At 40.7% G+C, this 6,361-nt stretch overlaps 1 long non-coding RNA gene across 1 annotated transcript; it reads left to right on the top strand.

Annotated features, from left to right (window-relative positions):
- The first annotated feature begins 327 nt into the window (after positions 1-327).
- LOC118289522 lies at positions 328-1,744 on the top strand. The gene is made up of 3 exons (XR_004786085.1): positions 328-881; positions 1,447-1,564; positions 1,695-1,744. It is a non-coding gene; the product is annotated as an uncharacterized LOC118289522 (long non-coding RNA).
- Positions 1,745-6,361: the final 4,617 nt, after the last annotated feature.

Genomic DNA, 6,361 nt, shown 5'->3' with positions numbered 1-6,361 from the left:
GTTTAAAGTCTGCTATGGGAGGAGGACAGGGTAGATTTTAACACAGGAGACCAATCCCCTGAAAACAAGTGTATATTACAGAAACCATGATGCAGGAGGTAATTCAACTTTAACAAAGTATATATTTTAAATATATACTATACTATAACAAACCATGACATTTTCCTAAACCTAACTGTAGCATCATGAGAGGCAGTCTGAGTTAGTGAGAGCAATGCATGAAACCATAGATAAAAAGGGCAAAACTTATAAATTAAACAAAAAAAGGTTTATTCTTTAACTAGGAATCTTCAACAGACAAGTTTCAAATTATCACATGAAGTTCTTAGCCCAAATTCCAAAAATCATAAGAGGTCCAACTTAAAGTTCGGGTAGGCATGTTTTGTGAGAAGCACTTTCTGTTATATAACTCGAAACTGTCGTAACACACCGATAGCGATGAATACATTGAATGATCCGACACTGAAATGAAAACAATCCCTCATCTGTGGCCGCGGCAGGACTGTAAAAACCACGACCAATCAGAAAGTTCGGTCCGAAGAAAGCGATTGGATGAACCGGCTTTCTCCTGCCTGCGCGCACTCTGCTCGTTCTCTTGCATGGCGTCGGCAAACAACCGGAGCACAGGCTACAGCTACAGAGCTAAAGCTACGGAGCCAGAGCTACAGTTAGCAGATGAGTTGCTGCACTGAACTAAAGAAGAAAAGGGTTGCAGAACGGCAGAGAAAGTGCCTACAACAGCTTCCAGTCGCAACAGACAGAGCAGTAGAGAAGGCTACGGACTAAAAGAGGTTGGATACTACGAGGAGGAGTGAACAGAGTAAACATCGGTGTGGCTCTTCAACGTTGACGTCAACTCCGGGAGGAGAAGAGGGTGAAAGGTAATTATCTGCTTCGTTTTGGGTGAAAGCGGTTAATGTTCTCGAACTGTGTAACCAACAGAACTGTTGGAAAGCTTGTGTGTGTATCAGCCAGCGCCAAGTTAGCGAATGCTACGTTGCTATCTACAGCAAAAGCTGCCTGTGTGTGTTCGCCCGGGTGTCGTCACTGTAGCTTTGAGCAAATGTCGTTTGATTGTTTATCTATATGCGCTCTGAACGGGACGTAGCGTTACGTGTGTGTGTGTGTGTGTGTGTGTGTGTGTGTGTGTGTGGAGCAGGCGTAGTAAGAATGCCCGGTGTGCGTGTCTAGAGGCTTGTAATAGCAGATGATGTGCATGTTGCAGTCTCTGTGCATAATAAATGCAGCAAGAAGTCTCTGTGTGTTTTCATCACGCTGGCATGAGGGGCAGGTCCCAGAGCAATGCAGAGCTTCAGCCCTAGAGAAACCGTCTCCCTGCTCCCCGACTACGTTCTGGACGACGGGCAGGAAATGAAATGAAAAGTACTGTTCAAAATAAGGTAATGTGAGCATTTCACTAAGTTGACCTCCTTTCTCTTATACCAGGTACAGCAAGTTGTACATGAAGAAGTCCAGGACCTGGAAGTTTTACACACTGAAGGTTGTCTGCCACGGACCAGACGATCCCGTCAACAGCTAGAGCAGCGAGTCAGCAGAGGACCAGGTGAGTCAGCTTATGATACTGTAGGTTGATTATGGAGTGGTAACTTACTTGTGTACAAAAGCTACTTTAAAATCCATATGGCAATGTTGTAAAACATTCCAAAGTGTTAACATTTTTTTTTTTTTTACAGATTCTGAACCTCAGAACTACTTGTTATGATCTTCAATATTTATCTAAACAAAGTCATAACACATCCATATGAAAGAGTGGCTGGTCCACCAACAAATCACTAAATCAATTATATATGGCTCCCACAAAAGGTGACACAGAAAACTGTGTTTGTCACTGCAGATAATGCTGCTGTAGTGTTGTCAGTCTTTTACAGTAATGTTGATCTATTATTGTGATATTCTTTCTACAGGACCAGACCTGCTTTGACACTAGAGCTAGGAAACCCTGTGCAGACAGTTTCTTCATTTTTGTACATATATTGATTATGCTAATATTATAATATGTATATATATATTTGGTATATTGTATGATGTTCCCAAAAAATAAACAGGTATGATGACACATTGTGTTTTCATTATTTGTGCAGCTTTAAAGAGGTAAATGTAATGGTTGGATTGTTCATGCTGTGACACTGGTATTGCACAGAAATACTGTATGTGCAAAATGTAAACCTCCATATGTGGCAGCCTGGACACAGGAGTCATGAAGTTTCCCACAGCACTTTCTTTCCACATCTCTGGGCAGTTCTGCCAAGACACAATGAGGTTGACCTGCAACGCGACAGCCCGGTGGAGCAGCATCTGCTTATGTCAGGTGTAGTAAGTGAAGCAGCAGGCTTGTGTGGCGTCACTGCTCCAAGCTCAGTCCTCGAGTTCTGACCTGTACAGTAACACATGATTAGACCAGATACATGATAAATGATTAGATGTATGATTAGATACATAAACAGTCTGGAGTAAACTCAGTCTGAGCTAACAACACTCGTCGTGGAAGCTCTGACGTGCTAAACATGTTATGAGTCCTGTACAAATTCACCTTCATTGTGTCATTGATAGTAACAGAAAAAAGGGCAGGAGGCTGCAGCTGTGTCATCGTCAAAATATGGCTGAAATGCGCTGAAGTTTAAAAATATGAACTCAAAACAAACGTTGGCTGTGTAGTATTGCTAACCGTGTTTTTAATTTTTAGCTTAGCCTGCAGCAGCCTGTTGCTAACTAGCCAACAACAAGTTACTGCATCAGAAATCTATTTTCAATGAGATTTCCCAACACTGACATGTTAGCTTGACAAATGTGCCCACCAACAATAGCCATGGTCATTGTTTACGTATATATTTTGATAATGTCCGGTGTTTTCTTACGTGTGAATGAGCCACGAGCAGTCAGTTAGCATGTTGTGGTCCGCTCATGTCTTCCTCCGATGCAGTCAGACTCAGGCAGCAGTGCGCGTTCATGTGCTGTGGAGGGAGGGGCTTTGGTCTGTTTTTTGATTTTCGGAATCACCTACCCTTCCTTTAACTACTCCAATGGAAGGAATTATTCTTGCTAAAAATGTCTCAGTAAAGTATCAACAAAATCTAATCTTCATAATATCCAAAATACATTCACCAAATGTCTTTGTTGGGCCAGCTCTCTCCTTTCTCTCTGCGTCTCATGCTCTCTAACCAGGTGTTCTCCTGCCATCTTTGTTTCTTCTGCTCTCTTGTAATCAGGTGGCTTTAGCACCTGCACCTGTCGGTCGGGTGGGGGGTTCTGGGATCTGTTGATCTGTGTAGCCAACCGGAAGTCTCCTCAATATTGAGCTCTTATAATAAATACTCCAGCTTAAGACAACCATGGATTCTGTATTCCTGATTCAGTATCCACTCCATCAATTATTCAATTTTAGCTGAGTCTGGCAAACAGGACTCTAAATTATTCCATTTCAGTAATTACTTTGTGGTGCAGTACAGGACATGACTGGTCCTCACCTGATGACATTTTGTTTACTATTCCCAAACTTTCATTCCATATTTCAGTTTTCCTTCCAGTTCTCAGTAATCGTTTCGTTGTTGGGGCACATTTAAGGACAGTACTGTATGCATTACTAAATGAGACGACAGCAGTCACAGCAAGTTGGCTACCACAGCACTCAGGGTTTAGCCAAACTCACATCTGTGTTCTCAAAGCCTGTCTCTGGAGTCAGTGCAAGATCTCTGAGTTAGGCAAGAGGCTGGACAGCCTCCAGCTTCTTCTAATCTCAACAACTGGGTGAACATCAGAGGGCTTGGCTTGGTTTCAGATGAAGCAATTGTGTGCAGGTAGAAAATTATTAATAGCTTCAGCAGCACTGCATTCACTGTAAATAATGACATATTTAATCCCATTTCGTTTGAGAGTAGTCTCTGCCTAAATGAAGAAAACAACATATGGCATAATTTTTTCTTAAGCCCTATGGAGATCACATTTATGGCTCCTCATACCCTCAGAAGAGTTGACCTCAGTTATGTATACTCAGTGCCCTTTAAAAACACTTAACATTTCTGTTAAGTAATTTTGACAAAAAAAATTGTTCAAATGCATGGCTTTTTTTATTGGTCCAGTGCTTTAGTAGGTCTAATTATTGTCTTAGTCAACGTGCAATGAGTCTTTTACAGGCGGGACAGATTTTTTTGCCTACCTAACCCTAGGCTATATCATCGATGCCACGACGGTGTGTTGACCGACATGATGGACGTGGGTGGCATACATGATATTTGTGTTGCCAAATCATCAGTAGACCCCCCATGCAATGGACTGTAAATGATGCAGTGACTGATAACACTAGTGCTATGAAAAGTACAGACATCAATTCTGTTGCTATTTTTTCCCATTGCAAATTCATGATGTAAAAGCATGGTAAAGATGGACGTAAGGAGAAGCATCTCCAACTCTGCTGCTCCCATCAGCTGTACAGATCTTTTAGCCTCTTATGGCTCATTGCTATTTTTCCTAACCCACAAATCTATTGTTCCTATTGTAGACAACAAAACCAATGGTAAAGTCCACAATCCAAACAGTTCCTTCAAAAAATTCTGTTTCTATCCAAATGGGCTGTATTTATGTAACACCAATCTTGCGCTATATAACTACAGTAAATTTACAGTTTATTATATGGCTGTCTGTGTTCTGATGTATAAGGCCGCCACAGCTTCAAACACATGTTTATCTACATTTCCTCAAAACCACCATTCTACCCTGAACTTAACCAAAGAGCTTTTGTTTTCCCGACGAGTCCATAGTCTAGACTATGATCAAGAACCCTGGTCTCTGGTGTTTCAATTTAGCACTTTGTACACCCACCATTCATCCCCACCACCTCATGTTGACTCTGCTGTAATAAATAAATGCTGCTTCTAATTTGTGCTGTGGTGTATCCTGCATGTTTCGAAATGACACAAAGGAGGTATCTACTAAGTGCATTAAAGAGCAACTTCGAGGGTTTCTGACCAGTTTGGGAGTGAGAATGCATTGTACTAACTGGGGGTTGTTGGTGACCAATGGGTGTCTGGAAACCACAGAAAACCGCTATAATTTGCATGCAGGGTCAGAGAAATGTCATATAATCTGTGCTTAATGTTGGGAGTAATTGAGTAGCCCTCTTATAAAGGCCTATATTTAGCACATCGTTGTGCCATATGGATTTGCATGTATTATCCTTTAGCAATAAGCTTATTATCTCTTCGTCAATTGGCACTCTCTTCATAACTGCTTGGCAGTCGAAGTGCATCATGACAGGGAATATGCAGGGCCATTGTTAACAACGAGAATCAGACATCCAAGCTTTTCCACACAAACAGAGACATGTTCCAAAGGTTGAAAGTGCCTCTAGGTTTTGCCAGGTATGTTTTCAACTGCTTCACTGTCACTTAGGCCAAATTTACTCCCAGCGTTTAGATAGATAGATAGATAGATAGATAGATGGATCAACATGGCGCCGTGCTAGGTGGCAGCCTGTTGCAGCAGCTCCCGGTGTTTACTACTTTTACATTTATTTGTGTAGATATTGTATATATATTTTTGTGTGCTGTGTGAAACGTGCTGCTGTTACACAGGAATTTCCCAGCTTGGAATAAATAAAGTAACTATCTATCTATCTACTCCTGGATGTTTCCTGTGCACTGCAGGGATTATGTGGCAATGCTGAGCTGATTCAGGCTGGTATTCTTGGAATTTTCTAGGAAATCACATGCACTAAGCTTGACAGTTAAAATATTGGTTATTTGTGTTTCTACCTAATTAATTTTGTTGTGCGTGGACCTACACATACATCCAGAGATATAGCATTTTGCATTAAAGCTACCTGTCTGTCACTGATATTTTGTCAGTTTTCAATTACTTTGAAATTCTATATTTTTCAGTGTTTACTTAAAACAATGTGCATTGACTTTTTGTATGATATTATAATATGTATATCTGACAGGAGAAGCTTTTAGACCATCATGTGACACTTAACTCCATTCAAACCTATAGGCTGATTCCTTTCTTAAAATGTAAGCAGGTTCAAGGCAGCTGAGTATCATCTACAATATTTATTCACACCTTAACATTAACATAAACATTGACTTTCGATTTTTGTAAGACCCATAATTCAGGTGTAATACGTTTCTCTGTCTGTGTGAGTTGGATATGTGGGTATTCTCCTGCCTAATTCAATAATATTTTTGCGAGTGAAAATAAACTTGTGGCACTGTAAACAATAGGTTAATTGGATGGGAAGTCTTTAAAATTAGCTGAAAAGGTAAAATGTGAAAACTAAATTATGTCATGTCCTTCAGATTGTTTATTTTGCTATAAGGTGTTGCTCATCATATAACTGGTGAACACC

Source organism: Scophthalmus maximus, chromosome 17 (assembly GCF_022379125.1).
Source record: "Scophthalmus maximus strain ysfricsl-2021 chromosome 17, ASM2237912v1, whole genome shotgun sequence".
Classification (NCBI taxonomy): Eukaryota; Metazoa; Chordata; class Actinopteri; order Pleuronectiformes; family Scophthalmidae; genus Scophthalmus; species Scophthalmus maximus.
This window is presented reverse-complemented; position numbering and strand designations above follow the sequence as displayed.